The 23,211-nt window shown below is 39.6% G+C and overlaps 1 pseudogene; it reads left to right on the top strand.

Annotated features, from left to right (window-relative positions):
* LOC111966952 (5'-nucleotidase domain-containing protein 2-like) overlaps window positions 1–18,346 on the top strand; it is a 32,631-nt pseudogene extending 14,285 nt beyond the window's left edge.
* The last annotated feature ends 4,865 nt before the right edge of the window (window positions 18,347–23,211 follow it).

Raw genomic sequence — 23,211 nt, 5'->3', positions numbered from 1 at the left:
TGGAGCTTGTTTTGAAAAATGCTTATTTCTGTTTCAACATGATTTAGACTTTTTTGAAAAGGTTATTCTGCTATTTCAAGGTTGCAAAACTTCTAAAAACGTCCACAGTTTCCATCATCCTATTAACATTACTGGAAAAAAAATTCACTACAATGCATCAAACATGATTAACTTGTTTTGGAAAATTATTTCTTATTCAATGTGCAACTTCTGAAACGTCCACAGTCTTCCTATCATCCTGATATTTAACAAGTACTGAAAAAAAAATCACTTACAGGGTGCATCAAACATAGTTTAAGCTTGTTTATAGGAAAGTGTTTATTCTGTATTCAACATGATTTGAGTTTTGAAAGCTATTTCTTTATTCAACATATTTGAGCTGTTTGTAAGTGCTTATTCTGTTTCAACATATTTAACTTTTTGAAAAGTGTATTCTGTATTCAATTGCAACTTCGAAAAACTGCCACATTCCTATCATTCCTGATATTAACATACTAAAAAAAAATCACTACAGATGCATTCAAACATATTTAGACTTGGTTATGAAAAGTGTATATCGTATTCAACATATTGAGCTTTTTGAAAATGCTATTCTATTTCAAACATATTTGAGCTGTTTTTAAATGCTATTCTGTTTTTCAACATATTAGACTGGTTTTTTAAAAGGTTTTTTCTTATTTCAATGTGCAACTGCTGAAACTTCACAGTTCCTATCATCCTATTTAAACATACTGAAAAAAAAAATTCACTACAGAGGCATCAAACATATTAAGCTGTTATGAAAATGTTATTCTGTATTCAACATATTGAGCTGTTGAAATTCTATTTCTATTCAACATATTTGAGCTGTTTAAAAGGCTTATTTCTTTTTCACATATTTAAGTTTTTGGGAAAAGGGGTTTATTTCTGTATTCAATTCAACTCTAAAAACTTCCACATTGTTCCTATCATCTATTAACCAGACTGAAAAAAAACACTTACAGGAGTGGCACCAAACATATGAACTTGTTTTGGAAAATTGTTTATTCTTATTTCAATTCAACTTGCTGAAAACTCCACAAGGTTCCTATCATCCTGATTAACATACTGGGAAAAAAATCACTTAACATAGGCATCAAACATGATTAAGCTTTTTAATGGTTATTCGGTAATTCAATGTTTGCAACTTGCTAAAAACTGTTCCACAGGTCCTATCATCCCCATTAACATTAACTGAAAAAAAAATCATTACAGAGTGCATCAAACATGATTAGAGCTTGTTTGAAAAGTGGTATTTCTATTTCAATGCAACTTGCTGAAAACTCCACAGTTTCCTATCATCCTTATTTAACAGTTACTGAAAAAAAAAATCACTACAGATGCTCAAACATGATTAGAGGCTTTATGAAAATGTTTATTCTGTATTCAACATATTGAGTTGTTTGAAAAGGCTTATCTTATTTCAACATGATTGGACTTTTGAAATGCTTATTTCTTTTCAACATATAGAGCTTGGTTTTTGGAAAGGTTATTTCGTATTTCAATGTTGCAATCTTGCTGAAAACTGCCACAGTATCCTATCATCCTGATTAACATACTGGAAAAAAATCACTTACAGAGTGCATCAAACATATTAAGCTTGGTTTATAGAAAATGTTTCTGTATCAACATGATTGGACTTGTTTTGAAAATGCTTATTTCATTCAAACATGATGAAAGCTTGTTTGAAATGGCCATTCGTTTTCAACAGATTAGAGCTGTTTAAAGTGTTATTCAGTCAATGTTGCAACTTGCTAAACTGTCCACATTTCCTCATCCTGATACAGTACTGGAAAAAAAATTCACTTACAGACATCAAACATGAATTAGACTTGTTTATGGAAAAGTTTATTTCGTATTCACATGATTGGGAGCTTTTTTGAAAATGCTTATTCGTATTCAAAATATTTATGTTTGAATAATGCTATTCTGTTTTTCAACCTGATTTAGACTGTTTGGAAAATGTTATTCTGGGTATTTCCATGGTGCAAACTGGCTAAAACTGTACCCACAGTTCCTATCATCCTTGATAACAACTGGAAAAAAAAAATCACTTACAGAGTCATCAAACATATTTAGACTTTTGAAATGTTTATTCTGATTCAATGTTGCAACTTGCTGAAAACGTCCACAGTTCCTATCATCCTGATTTAACATACTGAAAACAATCATAACAGGAGTCATCAACATATTTAAGCTGGTTATGGAAAAGTGGTTTATTCTGTATGTTCAACATATTTGAGCTGTTTGAAAATTTGCCTTATTCTGATTTCCAACATGATTGGAGGCTTGTTTGAAATGCTTATGTCGTTTCAACTGATTAGAAGTCTTTTTTTGGAAAATGTTATTTCTATTCAATGTTGGCAACTGGCTGAAAAACTGCCACATGTTCCTTTATCATCCTGATTAACAATTACTAAAAAAAAATCACTATACAGAGTGCATCAAACATGATAACTGTTATGAAAATATTCTTATTTCAACATATTTGAGCGTTTTTAAAAGCTGCTATCTGGATTTCAACATGATTTGAGCTATGTCTTGGAAATGCTATTTCTTGTTTTTCAACATATTAGACTTTTTTTGGAAAATTTATTTTCTATCAATGTTCAACTTGCTAAAAACTGCTCCACAGTGTTTCCTATCATCCCTGATTTAAACAGTACTGAAAAAAAATTCACTTAACAAGTCATTCAAACCATGATTTAGAGCTTGTTATGGGAAAAGGTTTATTCTGTATTCACATGATTTGAGCTTGTTTTAAAAGCTATCTTATCAACATATTGACTGTTTGAAAATTGCTTATTTCTGTTTTTCAAACATGATTAGGCGTTTTGAAAAAGTTTTATTCTGGTATTTCATATGTCAACTTCTGAAAACTGTCCACAGTGTCCTATCATCCTGATAACATACTGGGAAAAAAAATCACTTACAAGTGCATCAAAACATATTAGAGCTTTTTTTAAAAATGTTTATTCTGTATTCCAATTTCAACTGGCTGAAACTGTCCACAGTTTCCTATCATCCTATAACATACTGGGAAAAAAAATTCACTTTACAGAGCATCAAACAAGTAGACTTGTTTAGAAAAGTGGTGATTCTGATTTCAACATATTTGGAGCTTGTTTTTGAAAAAATGCTTATTCTGTATTTCAACAATTGAGCTGGGTTTGAAAATCTATGCGGTTTTTCAACATATTAAGCTTGTTTGTAAAAAAGTGTTTATTCTGTATTCAATTTGCACTTGGCTGAAAAGTCCACAGTTCCTATCTCCTGTTAACAGTTACTGAAAAAAAAATCACTACAGAGTGCATCCAAACATATTTTAGACTTTTTTTGAAAATGTTTATTTCATGTATTTCATGTTGCAACTTGCTAAAACTTCCACAGTGTTCCTATCATCCGATTTAACATACTGAAAAAAAATAATCACACAGAGGCACAAACATATTTAAGCTTGTTATGAAAAGTGTTTTTTCTGTTATTTCAACATATTGAGTTTTTTAAAAGGCTTATTTTGTATTTCAACAGATGCAGCTGTTTTGGAAAGTGCTATTCTGGGTTTTAACATATTTAGAGCTTTTTGGGAAAAGTGTTATTCTTATTTCCCAAGTTGAACTTGCTGAAAAACTGTCCACAGTGTTCTATCGATCCTATTAACGAGTACTGAAAAAAAATTCACTTACAGAGTTCAATCAAACATGAATTAGAAGCTTGTTATAAAAGGTTTATTTCTGTATGCAACATTATTTGGACCTTGTTTTAAAAAGCTTATCTGTATTTCAACATGCATTTGGACTGTTTTTGAAATGCTATTTTCGTTTTCAACATGATTAGAGCTTTGTTAAAAGTATCTAATTTCAATGTTGCAACTTTCGAAAAACGCCACAGTGTTCCTATCATTCCTATTTAACAGTACTGGAAAAAAAATTCACTACAGAGCTGCATCAAACATATAGACTTGTTATGAAATTATTATTTCTGATGTCAAACATGATTTGAGACTGTTTGAAAATGCTTATCTTATTCACATGATTTGAGCTTGTTTTGAAAATGGCTTATTTCTGTTTTTCTAACATATTTAGAGCTTGTTTTGAAAAATGTTTATTCTGGTATCAATGTTGCAACTTGCTGAAAAAAAACTTCCACAGTTCCTATCAATCCTATTAACAGTACTGAAAAAAAAATCACTTACAGAGCATCAAACATGTTTAGAGCTGTTTTTGGAAAAGTGTATTCTGTATTTCAATGTTGCAACTTGCCTGAAAACTCCACTGTTTCCACATCTGATTTAACCGATACTGGAAAAAAAAATCACTACAGAGTGCATCAAACATATTTAGCAGCTTTTTTTGAAAAGTGTTTATCTTATTCAATGTTGCAACCTTGCTGAAAACTTCCACAGTGTCCTATCATCCGATTAAGCATACTGGAAAAAAAAAATCACTTACAGAGGCATCAAACAATTAGAGCTTTTGGAAAAGTGTTTATCTGATTTCAATGTTTGCAACTTCGAAAATGTCCACAGTGTCCTATCATCCTATTTAACATACTGGAAAGAAAAAATCACTTACAACTGCCCATCAAACATGATTAGAAGCTTTTATGGAAAAGGTTATTCTTATTCAACAGATTTGGACTGTTTAAAAGTGCTTATTCTGTATTCAACATATTGGGAGCTGTTTTGAAAAATGCTTATCTGTTTTTCAACATAAAGAGCTTGGGTTTTGAAAAAGGTTTATTTCTGCTATTCAATGTTGCAACTGCGGAAAAACTTCCAAACATGTTCCTATCATCCTGATTTAACAGTACTGAAAAAAAATCATTACAGAGTGCTATCAAACAGGAATTAGAGCTTGTTATGGAAAATTGTTTATTTCGGATATTTCAACATGAGATCTGTTTTTGAAAAGTGACTTATTTCTTATTTCAACATGATTTGAGCTTGTTTTTAAGGCTTATTTCTGTTTTTCAACATGTATTAAGCTTTTTGGGAAAAGGTTTATTCTTTTATTCAAGTGCCAACTTGCTGAAAACTGCCACAGTTTCCTATCATCCGATTTAACAGTACTGAAAAAATCAGCTACCGAGTGCATCAAACATCTATTAACTTTTATGGAAAAAGGTTTATTCTGTATTCAACATGATTGAGCTTGTTTTTGAAAGCTTATTTCTGTATTCAACATATGACTTTTTAAAAGTGGCTTATTCTGTTTTTCAACTATGATTAGACTGGTTTTGAAAACAGAGGTGATTTCGTATTTCAAGTTTCAACTGCTTGAAAACTGATCCACAGTTATCATCCTATTTAACATACTGAAAAAAAAAAATCACTTACAGAAGTGCATCAAAGATTTATGAGCTTGTTTTGGAAAAGTTTTATTCTGTATTCAATGTTTCAACTTGCTGGAAAACTTCCACAGTGTTCCTATCATCCTGATTTAACACTACGGAAAAAAAAAATCACTTACAATGCATCAAACATGATTTAGAGCTGTTATGTAAAAGTGTTTATTTCTGATTCAACCATATTTGAGCTTAGTTTTTGAAAATGCTTATTCGTAATTCAAACAGGATTTGAGCTGTTTTGAAATGCGTCTATTTCTGTTTTCAACATATTTAAGGCTTGTTTTGTTAGAAAGGTTATTCTTTTCAATGTTGCAACTTGCGAAAACGTCCACATGTTCCATATCATCCGTGATTAACAGTTACTGAAAAAAAATTCACTGACAGAGGTGTCATCAAACATGATTTAGAGCTTGTTTATGGAAAAGTTGTTTATTCGTATCAACATATTTGACTTGTTTGAAAAGTGCTTATCTTGGTATTTCAACATGATTTGGAGCTGTTTTAGAAATCTTATCTTTTTCAACCATGAGTTTAGACTTTTTTGGATAAAATGTGTATTTCGTATTTCAATGTTGCAACTGCTGAAAACTGTCCACATGTCCTATTCATCCTATTAACATATCTAATAGAAAATTCACTTACAGAGGCTTCATCAAAACATATTTAGAGCTTGTTTTAAAAGTGTTATTCTGTATTTCAATTGCAACTTGCTGAAAACTGTCCACAGTCCTATCAGCCGATAACCATACCTGAAAAAAATTCCACACCAGAGTCCATCAAACCAGATTAGAGGCTTGTTAGGAAAAGTGGTTATTTCTGTAGTCAACAGATTACTGTTGAAATAATGGCGTAATTTTTTTGTTTTTTTCTATTATGAGACTCCAAGTCCGATGATGGTGCAGAAAACTTGAGTTAGTTTTAAAGATTCACTTACTCTAGCGTTGTCCCCAACAATATTGTTAGAGGCGAAGTTTTTACCCAACTTAATAATTAGCTTATTCAAGGATGAGAGACAAGCTTCCTCCGAGGATTAAAACCTCATCACAATCCCGAGACCCACGCATCTCCTCACTATTGAACAAACAAAAATGAACGAGAAAAAAAAAAAATCTCACGAAACGAAACCCAGAACATTGTATGATCTTTCAAATAGCAATGGTATTTATATCTTGCTTATTAGTAGTGATAAGATGAGAAAATATAGTTATATGCTCACCTAACAAACAAGCACCAGAGAGATTTCTGTCCTCAACGATCAGACCGTGTAACCTATACATATTCTCCTTGAATATCGCCCCCTGCACAGTTCCTCTCATCCCACCATCCATTTGTAACACCCGTAACGGTGAATATAAAAATAAGCCCAGCAACATCCGTGACTAGTTGTCCAATGCAACACCCCTGTATGAGGTTCTAAGAGGCCTATGTGAAGAGAAGGAAAAGGCGTTAGCCGACCTAACCTCAAAGCCCAACAATGTACTGACGCACTCTCCGAGATATAGCGGTGAAAACCCAGCTATCCCCAAGACCAGAAGGACAGACACTATTCAGATGGACCTTTTAGTGAAAGGCTATGAGCTATCGCCGAGTATACAACCAAGTGAAAACAAGTAGACCGTGCAGCACAAGCTGGAGATATCACGCTATGAATTCATGACAATACGAGATCTTACCATCTGTGTTATGAGAAGACAGAAGCCTCAAACTAGGTCCCGGAGCAGATTATCACATGACAGGAGAAATGGTAATTAACACAATTACATCTATAGAAACAAACAACATCCCCGCAGATCTGCAGCCCAAGACACTTACCACGCTTAAAGAATCCCTCTACTCCTCTGATGGGATCAAAATGATCATGCTAATTCCGTAGAGTGAGTTATATAATATAACCCCACCGAAATTCAACTACACACTGGGATTTTCGCAATAGATGTGACTTATTGATCCTGTCTAGAAGTTACAGAGACTGCTCATGGAGACGCCTGAGATTTTATAGAGAAATCCAAAGAATGCCGTATTCCTATTCAACCCGTAATTAACGTAGCGGACTCACTGCCTCTTTCGAGGACTCAAATCCTGCAGTGCCAGACGTGACCCCTGCTTAAGCCAGTACATGGCCAGGCCCGTCTGAAGTTTGCTAGAGAGCATTGGATGATCCAGAAGAAGATTGAGAATGTCATATGGTCAGATGAAACCAAAATATAACTTGGTAAAAACTCAACTCGTCGTGTTTGGAGACAAGAATGCTGAGTTGCATCCAAAGAAAACCCATACCTACTGTGAAGCATGGGGTGGAAACATCATGCTTTGGGCTGTTTTTCTGCAAAGGGACCAGGAGACTGATCCGTGTAAAGGAAAGAATGAATGGGCCATGTTCGTGAGATTTTGAGTGAAAACCTCCTTCCATCAGCAAGGCATGAGATGAACGTGCTGCTCTTTCAGCATGACAATGATCCCAAACACAACCTCCCGTGGCAAACGAAGGAGGGGCTTCGTAAGAAGATTTGCATCGGCTGTAGTGGCTAGCCAAGCTTCAGATCTCAAGCCCATAGAAAATCTTTTGGAGGGAGTTGAAAGCGGCGTGTTGCCCAGGTGCAGCAACAGGCGCGGCCAAAAACTATCACTGCTCTAGAGGAGATCTGCATGAGGAATGGGCCAAAACGCGCAGCGAGTGTGTTGAAAACCTTGTGAATGAACTTGACAGAAAGACTTTGACCTCTGTGCATGGCCAACAGAAGGTATAGCCGGACAGCTGGAGCGCCTGGGGGCTGGGACCAGCCTGTGCGCCAACGATAGGCTGAGTAAGTCTAAACCACACTCAGCCTCTACTCTGACAGGCCAGCTCAGAAGCGGGAACTATTTCTGTCAGAATATATAAGAAGAACTTTGTAAGAATAAGTTAGTTCTCTGCTTTGGCCTGCGTGGTGATACAGTGAACCCGTATATATGAAAATTGCATTTACCATTTATCGCTTCACTATAATAAAAAGTCATAGAACATATTTAGTGACTCCGTGTCGCATTCTATCCTGATACCAGATTTGATTGACGCAACCCTAACAGAAAGAACACATATGTAGTCATGTAGTAACCCCCCCMMAAAAAATCAAAATATATCTTCAAAGTAGACACTCTTGGCCTTGATGACAACTTTGCACACTCTTGGCATTCTCTCAACCAGCTTCATGAGGTAGTTACCTGGAATGCATTTCAATTAACAAGTGTGCCTTGTTAAAAGTTAATTTATGGACTTTCTTTCCTTAATGTGTTTGAGCCAATCAGTTGTGTTGTGACAAGGTAGGGGTGGAATACAGAAGATATCCCTATTTGGTAAAAGACAAAGTCCATATCATGGCAATAACAACTAAAATAATCAAAGAGAAACAACAGTCCATCATTACTTTAAGACATGAAGGTCAGTCAATCCGCAAAATCTCAAGAACTTAAAAAGGTTCTACAAGTGCAGTCGCAAAAACCATCAAGCGCTATGATGCAACTGGCTCTCACGAGGACCGCCACAGGAAACGAAGACCCAGTTACCTCTGCGGCAGAGGATACGTTTATTAGAGTTATCAGCCTCAGAAATTGAAGCCCAAATAAATGCTTCAGAGTTCAAGTAACAGACACATCTCAACATCAACTGTTCAAGGAGACTGTGTGAATCAGGCCTTCATGGTCGAATTGCTGCCAAGAAACCACAACTAAAGGACACCAATAAGAAACTTGCTTGGGCCAAGAAACATGAGCAATGGACATTAGACCGGTGGAAATCTGTCCTTTGGTCTGATTAGTTCACATTTGTGATTTTTGGTTCCAAACGCTGTGTCTTTGTGAGACGCAGAGTAGGTGAACGGATTATCTCTGCATGTGTAGTTCCCACTGTGAAGCATGGAGGAGGAGTTGTGAGGGTACTTTGCTGATGACACTGTCAGTGATTTATTTAGAATTCAAGGAACACAACCAGCATGGCTACCACAGCATTCTGCAGCGATACGCCATCCCATCTGGTTTGCGATTAGTCCTGCTATCATTGGTTTTTCAAAAGGACAATGACCCAACACACCTCCAGGCTGTGTAAGGGCTATTTGACCAAGAAGGAGAGTGATGGTTTGCTGCATCAGATTACCTGGCCTCCACAATCACCCAACCTCAACCCAATTGAGATGGTTTGGGATGAGTTTGACCGCAGAGTGAAGAAAAAGCAGGCATCAAGGTCTCAGCATATGTGGGAACTCCAAGACTGTTGGAAAAGCATTCCAGGTGAAGCTGGTTGAGATAATGCCAAGATTGTGCAAACCTGTCATCAAGGCAAAGGGTGGCTACTTTGAAGAATCTCAAATATATATATAACTATATATATAATATATATATATATATATATAAATATAACACTTTTTTTGGTTACTACATGATGTCTTCACTATTATTCTACAATGCAGAATATAGTAAAAATAAAGAACCCTGTAATGAGTGGGTGTGTCCAAACTTTTGATTGGTACTGTATATTTGTTTGGTACTAAAACTGTGACCCTATAGGGGGCTGAACCCAGTTCCAGGTGAGGTCCTGAGGCTCTGTGGGGCTACCCACCATGTCCCCCTACACCAGATCAGTGAATTCTACAGACAGACTACATAAACATAAATGGTACCGTAGATCATTCATGATACATCGGGATGCGTGAGGTAACGCGCAACGTTAGTTCCGGTACTTTGGACAAATCACAATTTCGCAGGTGTTGGCGTCTTTTGAATTTTGGAAGGTTAGGCGACATTTGTACCATGGACTTTCCCGTAACTTGCAAATTGAGTGAGTGGAGCACTTTGTTCCAGCAGGGAGTTTTTGTTCATCAGGTTCAGTCTGTAAGACCTGGGGCTTTGATGTTTTCACTCAGGTTCACATTCTTCTATGTCTATTGAATGCCTCCCTGTGGAGGAAGCACAACATGCTTCCCCTGCCTCCTAATCTTCCATCTCAAACATACTGTATGCCCACACTACCCACAATCCTCTGGGTCTGGTACTGGGCTCTCTGTCTTCATAAATTAGGGATTAGCTCTGTGTACAGGCCTCGCTCACTGTGGGCACTGGTTTCATTTTTTCCTCCTTGGAAAGAGTGGTTCCAAACATGGTGCCTCATTAGAGCTAGAAGCACCGGGTGGTAATATCATGTTTAGAAATAAGTCTTTAATACCCATTTTGTAACTGCATTTCTTGCTAGTCACACCCAATTTTAGAGCCATAGTAATATGTTGACGAGTGTGTTTATAACCATACAAAACTGAGGGTTTATAAGCATACAGTAAGTAGTTGACTTGTAATTGTCCATAGGATCTCAGTGAAGCAGTTCATGAACATCTTCTCCATCCCAGAGATGACCCTCCTGGCTGTGGCCAATGATTTCTTCATCTTCAACGACATTGAGTACGATCCTGAGCACCTCATCAAAGATGTCTCAGTGAGTGTCTCAGCACAATGCCTGTTTCTCATGCCCTTTCTCACCCTGTGTAATGTTCTTTCACTCCCTCTTGCTGGTTTTCTAAACCCTCTKCCCGGTTCATTTGACCCTTTGGGCACAGTGGGGATGTTCACCAGCAGGTTCAGCTGTCTGTCCACCTAGAGAGAGGTTGCCAGGGATTCAGACGTGTGGACTCTGGAACAATAGCTGTTCTCATTCCACACTGGGGTGAAAGGGTTTAGGATACAGTTTGTCCCACTCAGATTCACTTTGTCTGCCAGAGAAAGACGAGATCTAGCTCTCTATATCCTCCCTCATCAATTAGACTGGGTCGGAGTAGAGAGCGTGATATTCAAAACCTGAGTATAAGCATGTTGAATTGATCATTTTCTATGGGTACATACTGTAGCTGAATTTAAGTATATTTATGTGCACTTACTGTTTGTGCTCCTTAAAGGCATACGGAAACATTGATGTTTTTATCCTCAGGAAGCCATTGGAATGGTTCACATCAAAGGTTACATGTACAAATGGATCATGCAAGATCTGGGTGAGCAATGTTGGATTCTGTTTGTGATGTCCAGTCAAACACCTTTTCTTTTTTACGCCTGCAAAATGTAAAAGTTTGAATTGTTGTCGTTGTTGATGTTGTTGTGTACATTTCCCTCGTCTTCCACCCTCCATAGAGAAGTACATTCTGCGAGTGGACGAGCATTATGCTTTTCTGCAATGCCTGGTCAGCCATGGGAAGAAACTGTTCCTCATCACCAACAGCCCCTTCAGCTTTGTGTGAGTGTCCTTCTGAGGATGAAGACCCAGGGTCATATGTTGGTTTGGATGACATATTGATTTGATGGTAAATTGACCATAATTAGGATGGATCATTAAAGAGGATGAGTAATTCTCCTAATGTCAACCACTTATTTTTCATAAATACCGAACATGATTGATAGCGGAAGCACAAACACCGAAGTATCATTCAGTCAGAACAGTATTGCTGAATGGGAAGAGTAAGCACGAGCATATGTCATTCACAGTGAGCACCGTGTCTTTTGATGAATGGAACGAGACACCACTCTGTTGCTTTCTCCGTAAGATTGGACCAATCACTATGATTACTCTGATTGTAGGGATAAAGGCATGAGGTACATGGTGGGGAAAGACTGGAGGGACTTCTTTGACGGGGTCATTGTTCAGGCAGACAAATCACACTTCTTCAATGACTGTGAAGTGAGTATGAAGTGTTTTTATGTGCCATGTTGTCATGTGTTTATTGGAACCATATTCAAATTGCTGTCCAATGTTGGCCCTCTCACAGACCATTTAGACGCTTAGATGGAAATGGGGACCTCTAGCGGGACAAAATAAACAGTCTGGACAATGGACACATCTACAAACAAGTMTGAACACCTTCACTATTAAACTACAATGCTTGTGACCTAATCCCCCCCATGAACATCATACAGAGACATTTGGTTGTGTTCTGTATGACTTTCTGAGGCTGAGAGGCTGGAGAGGGTCCAGTGTGCTCTACTTTGGGGACCGTCTCTATAGTGACTTGGCTGTGAGTGAATCTTTTATCTCACCATGTATATAGAGACATGGAACACTGGTCACTTTAACAATGTTTTCATACTGTTACTGTACATGTACAGTGCATTTCGGAAAGTATTCAGACCCCTTGACTTTCCAAATGTTTTACAGCCCTATTAGAATATGGATTAAATCGTTTTACCCCCCTGATCAATCTACACACAATAACCCATAATGACAAAGCAAAAACAGATTCTTAGAGTTGTTTGCAAAAAATAAATAAAATAAAACTGAAATATCACATCGACATAACTATTCAGACCCTTTGGCATCGATAACAGCCTAGAGTATTCTTGGGTATGATGCTACAAGCTTGGCACACCTGTATTTGGGGAGTTTCTCCCATTCTTCTCTGCAGATTCTCTCAACCTCTGTCAGGTTGGATGGGGAGTGTTGCTGCACAGCTATTTTCAGGTCTCTCAAGAGATGTTCGATCGGGTTCAAGTCTGGGCTCTGGCTGGGCCACTCAAGGACATTCAGAGACTTGTCCCAAAGCCACTCCTGCGTTGTCTTGACTGGGTGCTTAGGGTTGTTGTCCTGTTGGAAGGTGAACCTTCGCCCCAGTCTGAAGTCCTGAGCGCTCTGGAGCAGGTTTTCATCAACGATCTCTCTGTACTTTGCTCCATTCATCTTTCCCTCGATCCTGACTAGTCTCCCAGTCCCTGCCGCTGACAAATATCCCCACAGCATGATGCTGCCAGCACCATGCTTCACCGTAGGGATGTTGCCAGGTTTCCTCCAGACTTGAGGCTTGGCATTCAGGTCAAAGTGTTCAATCTTGGTTTCATCAGACCAGAGAATCTTGTTTCTCGTGGTCAGAGTCCTTTAGGTGCCTTTTGGCAATCTCCAAGCGGGCTGTCATGTGCCTTTTACTGAGGAGTGGCTTCAGTCTTGCCACCCTACTATAAATGCCTGATTGGTGGAGTGCTGTAAAGATGGTTGTCCCTCTGGAAGGTTCTTTCATCTCCACAGAGGAACTCTGGAGCTCTGTCAGGGTGACCATCGGGTTTTTGGTCACCTCCCTGACCAAGGCCCTTCTCTCCCAATTGCTCGGTTTGTCTGGGCAGCCACCTCTTGGAAGAGTCTTGGTGATTCCAAACTTCTTCCATTTCAGAATTATGGAGGCCACTGTGTTCTTGAGGACCTTCAATGCTGCAGACATTTTATGTATGTGGTGTAGATGTCTCCCACACTACCTCTGGAAGGATCTAAATCTAGATCTGTCTCTTTACACAGTATCTCTCCTGGACCTAGTTTGTGTCGTCAAAGTAGTGTAGTGTAAAGAGGCCCTAACTCTGGTGAACAAAATAGTATTATATTTTATTATATTCTTTCACTCACTAATTAAACCTTGGTACATACTGTCCTTTACATGATATTCTCCCTCTTTTAGGACCATGTCCCCTTTTTTCAGACTAAGAACAAAGAACCTGTTCAACATGGCCTCCATCAGCTGTGTGCTAAATTACGACCTCTCCTATACCTTCTACCCCCTATACATCCCTCTACAGCATGAGGTGCCCCTGTGGATGGACCAGATTTGCAGTGGCTGCATGAAGACCCCATTTCCTAGAGGAGATGGCCCATATCCGCTGAGCCAACAATGGGTTGTCATTGCTGGGTTCTCCTTGCTGGGTTCTCAACATGGACATTCACAAAACAGCCCACTAGAGGGCACTGTAGATCAGTATTATTCAGAGAATAAGCTTAGGTTATTGCTATTTCTGTAATTGAATACTGTGAGTAGTATCATGGCCTATATAGGAGTTACTCTCTGGCAGATCTAAGTGAACCAATAATAGACATGCACTTCAGAAACCTTTAACTTAAACACCCTTCATTGTACATGTTAGTTATTAACTAATGGGTCATACACCCATCCCTGTGAGACTGGCAAACAAAATATCTGGTTGCATTTGATGACCAGCAAGCAAAGACCGATGCAGCATGTGCCCATCATGGACACATGTCTATTTCGTGATGAAGACATAGCACGTACTGTATGTTAACAATGTATGTTCAAAATACTATAGCTGCTTTTTAAAAACTGTTTTTGTGCTTGTATACATTCTATAGAAAATGACTAAATTTAAACAATTTTGTCACTGTTGTAACTTTTTTCATTTGTCATGATGTTGCATGTGTAGCCTATTGATTGTTGACTGGTCCAATTCAAGCTTTAATGTCCCATAAAATGTAATTGTGCATTGGAAGAACAAGAAGTTAGATAATCAAGAAATGTGTATGAACTTTTGAGGTAGGCATCCATTCAAATTGATTTGAGCTGCTCCTGCTCCACAAGTCTACCACTTCGCCAGCTATCACATACAGTTAACTACTAAAATAAAGGAAACACTTGAGTAAATGAGAGATACAGAGTATATTTAACACAGGTGTGGTTCCCGAGTTAATTAAGCAATTAACATCCCATCATGCTTATGGTCATTTATAAAAATGCCCAGTTGCCCATTATTTTGGCTACAATGGCTAGAAGAGATCCCAGTGACTTTAAAAGAGGGGTCTCAAAGGGCCATAGGGGGTTTAAAGTGTGTGTGTGTCTCAGTGACCAGATCTCAAACCAATTGAACACTTATGGGAGATTCTGGAGCGACGCCCGAGACAGAATTTTCCACCACCATGATCAAAACACCAAATAATGGAATTTCCTTGTGGAAGAATGGAGTCGCATCTCTCCAATAGAGTTCCAGATATTGTAGAATCTATGCCAGGGTGCATTGAAGCTGTTCTGTAGCCGATGCACTGTAGGTATAAGCTACTTTACTCTCATGAAGGCACTTCAGTTTTTCCCAGATTTTGCATTTTAAAATGTCATTATGGCTGACTGAGAAAAACCAACTGTTCCACTACCAAGAGCTGGCTCTCAACTGTTATTGAAGCTCYTAGTAGGTTATGTATGATAAGCTGAAGGCATCGACTATTTTGCACATTCTTCTTGAAAATGATTTCATTGGCTGATGGTTGCSCGTCGCTAGGCAACAAGCACCTCATCATCATCATCCTGAGCAGAGTACCAGTGCACCTCAGCTGCCGCAGCCGCACGAGACAGACGGAGCACCCAAACTCCTGTCAAAGAAAGAGGTAAGCAAAAAAACATGCATGTTTCATACGTATTTCAAGCTTTATTGCGTATTGAWTCAGGGTTATTAGGCTACATGCTCCTTTTGAAATTGTTAATACGGGCATGGGGCGGGAATTTGAAAGTGAACATGTTTGACCATCGAAACAGATTGTTTAGTGCAAATTGTTTTGTTAAATTGTTTTCACATTTCTACAGAACGCAAGTTTAGTTTGAGAAGGGCCCACTGTCGGGCTTTGTCTAATACTAAGGGCGTTGGTTTTATGATTTTAGAATTGATTTTTATAAGGAGCTGTCACTCTGAGACAAAACAGAACTCTCAATAGCAGATATTTTCCCTTTATTTAATTAATTAGGCCTAGACTCTTTCTGTAGTTTCCCGGCAGCTTTATYTGTCAGAATGTGTTGTTCACATTAGCCTTTTCATTGTGTCCCATGTCGGTTAAATCGTTTTGGACTGTTAAATAGTTTTTAACTGTGGCAGCATGTTATGCATAGGTCATCTCCTCTGCCATGTATGATGTATTGATTGATATTCTCCTTAGTCTCAGCTGTACTAAGTTAATTGACCTGGTCCATAGAGCTGACAGGGGCTATACATCATTGAACAAAACTGTCCTATAGGCCATTCATCTCATTCACCTCCTTTATATCTCAGCAGAAAGAATCCGGGAAAAACTGCTGTCTATATAGGACACGTCTCCTTGATTAAATGACTAAAGGTATTCGATACACTACTATGGATACTGAGTATTGATTGTTCTCAAATATGCATAGGAAGGAATGAAAGTGATGTGGTGTTTTTGCCTCTGGTCAAATGCAGTGCACCATATTGAGAAAAGGGTGGCATTTGAGAAGCATTATAACTGTTTCCCCTTCAGGCAGCTTCAGAGCTGAGCATTGATTGTGAGTTCCCAGGTTGACCCTCCATCATAGGTAATGGGATGCCAGTATTGTGTTCCACTTGGCCCACTGTGTCGGTTGGTAGTTAGCGGGTGGCACAGACTAAAAACAGATTCACAAGTATTGTTGACAGTTGCATTTTTGATTCTCACTCTTGGCAAGGATTTTTTTTTATTGAAATCCGAATGAAAGAGTTTGAGTATCTATAATTCATCCTCTGAGAAATTGCAATGATTTAAATGGTCTCAAAGAGGCAATATGATTTTCTTAACCAGTTCAGATCTTCAGAATCTGTTCTCGAAAATAAATCCCAGATAGTTTTAGAAAAGGTCAAATAAATATTTTTTTATCACACATTTTCAGTACTAATTGTGTATAAAACGGGAAATTACAAGACAGTATCATTTTCAAATATCATTTTGGAAGGATGAAATTATTAAAATGTTGTTTTAGGAACTCTTGAAAAATATGCTCTACCAGGTGGTTAGATGTAAGTATGTGTAATGGAAAATGTAATCTACGTAATCCCAAAAATGTATGATTTATCATGAGGGCCATAAACAATAACTAGTAATGCTGCATACTGACAGAAAGGTTCAATCTCACCTTTCTGGTAAAAATAGTTATAAATTGCTGAGGTTTAGTCACTATTGAGGACACAAGCTCAAGTACACAGAACAAATATGATACATCATATCAAATATTTCATATTTGTATTTCCTATTCAACAAAAATGTATGACTTGAAATGACTTATACTTTCTAAATATAGTATAATCAATTTAGAAAATTACTAACTATAAGATTTCACCTTACTTATAATGGAAAATACATATTTAAACGGGACTTTACATCAGAGGTTTTAAAGGAATGCAATTTAGTCAAAGCTAGCTGTTATGGACAATGGATAAATATTTGTTATGGGATGTTTTGAACTGTGCAAATAAAAACATATAAATATGAAAACATCAATATTTACTGTCTGCCTGTAATCTTCAATATGTTTCACAATATTATTCAGTACATGTCATTTTACAGGAATTATGAGCATATAAACATTTGTATTTATTAAGGATCCCCATTAGCTGCTGCCTACTCTTCCTGGGGTCCAGCAACATTAAGGCAGTTGTATACAATTACAAATATTACATGACATTTCATAACACTTTTCACAAAAAGGCCACTACTCTACTATCACATATCTACAATACAAAATATGTGTACGTCTGTGTAGAGTGTGTTAGCATGTCTACTGTATGTGTGTGTCTGTATCTCTTCATAGTCCCCACTGTTCCTTAAGGTGTATTTTCATCATCTGTTATTTTTTATCTGATTCTACTTCTTGCATCAGTTACCTGATGTGGAATAGAGTTCTATGTAGTCATGCCTCTATGTAGTACTGTGTGCCTCCCATAGTCTTTTCTGGACTTGGGCATTGTGAAGAGACCTCTGGTGGCATGTCTTATGCAATAGATTTCATATGATTTTAGAATATTTTCTATTGTTGACGTAACATCTATAATATTTTTTCATATTTGATATCAGTCCTCATTTAACTACACCGGTCTTCCATTATAAGTAACTGAGCATACATAATGTTAATGAATGTATCATTTTTTTTATTATTAAAAAGTCAGAAATTCCAGTACACCCCTAATTGGCAACTCAAGCGGCTGGTTCAGATGTTTGATGCATTATCTATCAATTTTAAGTCATGCAAATAAAAAAATATGAATTGATGGCCAATATTAAAGGGGAAGTTTACCTAAAAGCAAAGATTTCCCAAGTGATTCCATACATTGAAACAAGTTAGGTGGAGTTTGCCCCTCTCTCTCCCTGCAATCAAGAACTTGAAAGCTGCAAAAACGGGCCATGTGTCTCGCGAGGTTTCTTTGTGCTCTGCTCTGTTGTCAGTCAAAGAGTGATTAAGAAATCTGCGAATTGTTGACAAATTCGTTGTTTTATTGAAAGCGTACGGCAAATTTGTCACGCCCTGGCCATAGAGAGGCTTTTATTCTCTATTTTGGTTGGCCAGGGTGTGACTAGGGTGGGCATTCTTGTTTCTTTATTTCTATGTTTTCTATTTCTTTATGTTTGGCCGGGTGTGGTTCTCAATCAGAGGCAGCTGTCTATCGTTGTCTCTGATTGAGACCATACTTAGGTAGCCCTTTTTTACACCTGTCTTTGTGGGAAGTTGACTTTGTTTATGGCACATAGCCTTTAGCTTCACCGTTTGTTTTTGTAGTGTTTTATTGTTTTGTTGGCGGATCGTTTTTATTTAATAAGAAATGTACGCTTACCACGCTGCACCTTGGTCCTCCTCTTTTAACGGCGTAACAGAATTTATATTTTTATCAAAAGTACTATCGGTTTGAGTCAGGAAATGTGTACCTTCCCACCTAAAAAGATTGCGATTATTTTGTATTATTTTATGTAGCCAACCGCAACAACAGCAGAGATAGGTATTACAGAGATAGGTATTACAGAGAACAGCAGAGATAGGACCACTACCTTGTATCCTTTTCCCTCTCGCTTCATCTAACACTTCCCACACCTGCCTACTCGGATGGTATCGGCGCCGTCCCAACCTTCGCTCTCTCTCCCCCGCTACTCTCTCCTCTTCCATCCTATCATCTCTTCTCTGCTCAAACCTTCTCCAACCTATCCTCTGATTCTGCCTCCTCAACCCTCCTCTCCTCCCTTTCTGCATCCTTTGACTCTCTATGTCCCTATCCTCCAGGCCGGCTCGGTCCTCCCCTCCTGCTCGTGGCTCGACGACTCACTGCGAGCTCACAGAACAGGGCTCCGGGCAGCCGAGCGGAAATGGAGGAAAACCGCCTCCCTGCGGACCTGGCATCTTTCCTCCCTCCTCTCTACATTCTCCTCTTCTGTCTCTGCTGCTAAAGCCACTTTCTACCACTCTAAATTCCAAGCATCTGCCTCTAACCCTAGAAAGCTCTTTGCCACCTTCTCCTCCTCCTGAATCCTCTCCCCTCCTCCCCTCCTCCTCTCTGCGGATGACTTTCGTCAACCATTTTGAAAAGAAGGTCGACGACATCCGATCCTCGTTTGCTAAGTCAAACGACACCGGCTGGTTCTGCTCACACTGCCTACCCTGTGCTTTGACCTCTTTCTCCCTCTCTCTCCAGATGAAATCTCGCGTCTTGTGACGGCGGCCGCCAACAACCTGCCGCTTGACCCTATCCCTCCTCTCTTCTCCAGACCATTTCCGGAGACCTTCTCCCTTACCTCACCGTGCTCATCAACTCATCCTTGACCGCTGGCTACGTCCCTTCGTCTTCAAGAGAGCGAGAGTTGCACCCCTTCTGAAAAAACCTACACTTGATCCCTCCGATGTCAACAACTACAGACCAGTATCCCTTCTTTCTTTTCTCTCCAAAACTCTTGAACGTGCCGTCCTTGGCCAGCTCTCCTGCTATCTCGCTCAGAATGACCTTCTTGATCCAAATCAGTCAGGTTTCAAGCTAGTCTTCAACTGAGACTGCTCTTCTCTGTGTCACGGAGGCGCTCCGCCTGCTAAAGCTAACTCTCTCTCCTCTGCTCTCATCCTTCTACGACTATCGGCTGCCTTTGATACTGTGAACCATCAGATCCTCCTCTCCACCCTCTCCGAGCTGGGCATCTCCGGCGCGGCCCACGCTTGGATTGCGTCCTACCTGACAGGTCGCTCCTACCAGGTGGCGTGGCGAGAATCTGTCTCCGCACCACGTGCTCTCACCACTGGTGTCCCCAGGGCTCTGTTCTAGGCCCTCTCCTATTCTCGCTATACACCAAGTCATTGGCTCTGTCATATCCTCACATGGCCTCTCCTATCATTGCTATGCAGACTACACAATTAATCTTCCTCTTTCCCCCTCTGATAACCAGGTGGCGAATCGCATCTCTTGCATGTCTGGCAGACATATCAGTGTGGATGACGGATCACACCTCAAGCTGAACCTCGGCAAGACGGAGCTGCTCTTCCTCCCGGGGAAGGACTGCCCGTTCATGATCTCGCCATCACGGTTGACAACTCTATTGTGTCCTCCTCCCAGAGCGCTAAGAACCTTGGCGTGATCCTGGACAACACCCTGTCGTTCTCAACTCACATCAAGGCGGTGACCGTTCCTGTAGGTTCATGCTCTACAACATTCGCAGAGTACGACCCTGCCTCACACAGGAAGCGGCGCAGGTCCTAATCCAGGCACTTGTCATCTCCCGTCTGGATTACTGCAACTCGCTGTTGGCTGGGCTCCCTGCCTGTGCCATTAAACCCTAAACTCATCCAGAACGCCGCAGCCCGTCTGGTGTTCAACCTTCCCAAGTTCTCTCACGTCACCGCTCCTCCGCTCTCTCCACTGGCTTCCAGTTGAAGCTCGCATCCGCTACAAGACCATGGTGCTGTGCCTACGGAGCTGTGAGGGGAACGGCACCTCCGTACTCTAGGCTCTGATCAGGCCTACACCCAAACAAGGGCACTGCGTTCATCCACCTTGGCTGCTCGCCTCCCTACCACTGAGGAAGTACAGTTCCCGCTCAGCCCAGTCAAAACTGTTCGCTGCTCTGGCACCCAATGTGGAACAAACTCCCTCACGACGCAGGTCAGCGGAGTCAATCACCACCTTCCGGAGACACCTGAACCCCACCTCTTTAAGGAATACCTAGGATAGGATAAAGTATCCTCCTAAGCGCCCCCTCCCCCTTAAAAGAGTTAGATGCACTATTGTAAAGTGGTTGTTCCACTGGATATCATAAGGTGAATGCACCAATTTGTAAGTCGCTCTGGATAAGAGCGTCTGCTAAATGACTTAAATGTTAAATGTAAATAGGTAACAACTGCAAATGTGCGCTCTCCTGGGGGAATACCTTTACGTAAAAACTGCATGTAAAACCCTTATTCAAGTTTCTTTCGGGGTAGAAGTGAAGACAGTAGCTTAGCKTTACATATTACTTATACAAATGAAACAACAACCAATCATGTCTGATGACAAAAAACCTTGCGAGTGATAGGTTAAGTACTTGAGGTGCGCTGATGCTGTTCTCTAACCGTATTTATTTGAGCCAGAGTATTCTGATGAAAAATTTAGGCAAATTGAGCTTCATATGGCGGCTCTAGCCACCAAGGCCGCAGCAGGACCACATCCCCAGGATGAACACAGATTGGTGGAGCAGTTGTGGTAAGTGTGATCCAATGCCGACTCATGAAGAATGCTTATGCTGCAGAGTGTCACGTTCTGACCATAGTTCTTTTGTGTTTTCTTTGTTTTAGTGTTGGTCAGGACGTGAGCTGAGTGGGCATTCTATGTTGTGTGTCTAGTTTTCCCGTTTCTGTGTTTGGCCTGATATGGTTCTCAATCAGAGGCAGGTGTTAGTCATTGTCTCTGATTGGGAACCATATTTAGGTAGCCTGTTTTGTGTTGGGTTTTGTGGGTGGTTGTCTTCAGTCTTCGTGTGTCTGCACCAGACAGAACTGTTTCGGTTTTTCACATTTGTTGTTTTGTATTTTGTAGTGTTCACGTTTATTGTCTTTAAATAAACATTATGGACAATTACCACRCTGCGCWTTGGTCCTCTCCTTCGTCCACAGAAGAAAGCCGTTACACAGAGAATTTGATTACATGATCCAGTTTGCTTTCACGACCACAGGGATTTTGCTGACCACATCAACTCTGGTGTCCTGAACGAAGAAATATCTATTGAAAAGTAATCTAAAGCTAAAATGTCAATAAGTATTCAACGCCTTTGTTATGACAAGTCTAAATAAGTTYAGGAGTAAAAATGTGCTTAACAAGTCACATAATATGTTGCATGGACTCACTCTGTGTGCAATAATAGTGTTTAACATGATTTTTGAATGACCACCACATCTCTGTACCCCACACATACAATTATCTCTAAGGTCCCTCAGTAGAGCAGTGAATTTCAAACACAAATTTCACCACAAAGACCAGGGAGGTTTTCTAATRCAGACACTGGGAGATTAATTCACCTTTCAGCAGGGCAATAACCTAAAACACAAGGGCAAATTTACACTGGAGTTGCTTACCAAGAAGACTGAATATTCCTGAGTGGACGAGTTAAAGTTTTGACTTAAATCTACTTAAATCTATGGCAAAACCTGAAAATAGTTGTCTAGCAGTGATCAACAACCAATTTGACAGAGCTTGAAGAATTTTCAAAAGAATAATGGACAAATGTTGCACAATCCAGCTGTGGAAAGCTCTTAGATACTTACCCAGGAAGACTCACAGCTATAATCGCTGCCAAAGATGCTTCTACAAAGTATTGACTTGGGTGTGAATACTTATGTAAATTTGATATCTGTATTTCATTTAATACATTTGCAAACATTTCCTAATTTGTTGTTGTAATTTTACCCCTTTTTCTCCCCAATTTCTTTATCCAATTACGATCTTGTCTCAACGCTGCAACTCCCCAACGGACTCGGGAGAGGTGAAGGGTATCGGAGGAAACACCGTTCAAGCTGACTGCGGTCGTCAGTTGTAGGCACCCGGCCCGCCATAAAGAGTCGCTAGAGTGCGATGAGCCAAGTAAAGCCCTCCCAAACCCTCCCCTAACCCGGATGAGGCTGGGCCAATTGTGCGCCGCCCTATGGGACTCCCGGTCATGGCCGGTTGTGACACAGCCTGGGATCGAGGCTGTAGTGACGCTGCAACACTGCGATGCAGTGCCTTGACCGCAGCGCCACTCGGGAGGCCCTGTAAACATTTCTAAAACGTGTTTTCACATTGTCATTATGGGGTATTGTGTGTACATGGTGCGAAAAAATCTAT

This window comes from Salvelinus sp. IW2-2015, linkage group LG7 (assembly GCF_002910315.2).
Source record: "Salvelinus sp. IW2-2015 linkage group LG7, ASM291031v2, whole genome shotgun sequence".
NCBI lineage: Eukaryota > Metazoa > Chordata > Actinopteri > Salmoniformes > Salmonidae > Salvelinus > Salvelinus sp. IW2-2015.
The sequence above is the reverse complement of the archived record's forward strand: the minus strand, read 5'-3'. Positions and strand labels throughout refer to the sequence as shown.